Source organism: Apis dorsata, unplaced genomic scaffold (assembly GCF_000469605.1).
Source record: "Apis dorsata unplaced genomic scaffold, Apis dorsata 1.3 scaffold_486, whole genome shotgun sequence".
In the NCBI taxonomy this organism is placed as follows: domain Eukaryota; kingdom Metazoa; phylum Arthropoda; class Insecta; order Hymenoptera; family Apidae; genus Apis; species Apis dorsata.
This window is the reverse complement of record NW_006263721.1, coordinates 916,416-917,106: the sequence shown is the minus strand read 5'-3', so window position 1 is coordinate 917,106 and position 691 is coordinate 916,416. Positions and strand designations below refer to the sequence as shown.

At 12.4% G+C, this 691-nt stretch overlaps 1 protein-coding gene across 2 annotated transcripts in view; it reads left to right on the top strand.

The window, feature by feature from the left end:
* Window positions 1–614, top strand: part of LOC102675879 (E3 ubiquitin-protein ligase MSL2) — a 6,054-nt gene extending 5,440 nt beyond the window's left edge. For both annotated transcript variants that reach the window (XM_006620183.2, XM_006620184.2), the window contains exon 5: window positions 443–614. The gene's annotated coding sequence lies outside the window, so the exon portion shown is untranslated. The remainder of the gene's footprint in view (window positions 1–442) is intronic.
* The last annotated feature ends 77 nt before the right edge of the window (window positions 615–691 follow it).

Here is a 691-nt window from a genome sequence, read left to right as displayed (position 1 = left end):
AAATAATAATGTAAAGATTTTATAAATACAAATAATTATAAATTCAAAAAAAAATTATATTTTATTATTATTATTTATTAAAGTAAGTTATTTTGATAATATAATTTATTATAATTTTTGATTTTAAAATTATATAATAATTATATAATATACTATAATTATTAAAAGAAATCTCACATGGCTAATTTGTTAATTATTAAATCAGATTTAATTATTTAATCAGATTTAAATCATTAATTACTTATAAAATTAATTAGATATTTGTCATATTTTACTTTAAATACTTTAAATGATTTAAAATTAATAATTTTTTATTTAAGATTTGAATTTGATCCTATTTAGAAAAATATTAATTGCAATTACTTAAAATGACATACACATATGTATAATAAAAATTTTAAATTAACATAAAATTAATAAATATTAAATTTTTAAATTTCAGAATAATCTATTCATTATTGAAATGACAAATGATGATTTATAATCAACAGTTACACTGATAAATAGCAAATATATTTTTATCGTTCATAAATAATCTGTGTATCATGAAATTTTAGAAAATTTAGAATATTAAGTCTCTTGTAAGTATAAATAAATTTATTTCTAATGTAAAATGAAAATATTTTGTAATTTTTTAATATTGACATAATTCATAATTTTTAATGTAATTTTTTATGTTTTATATTTTTGT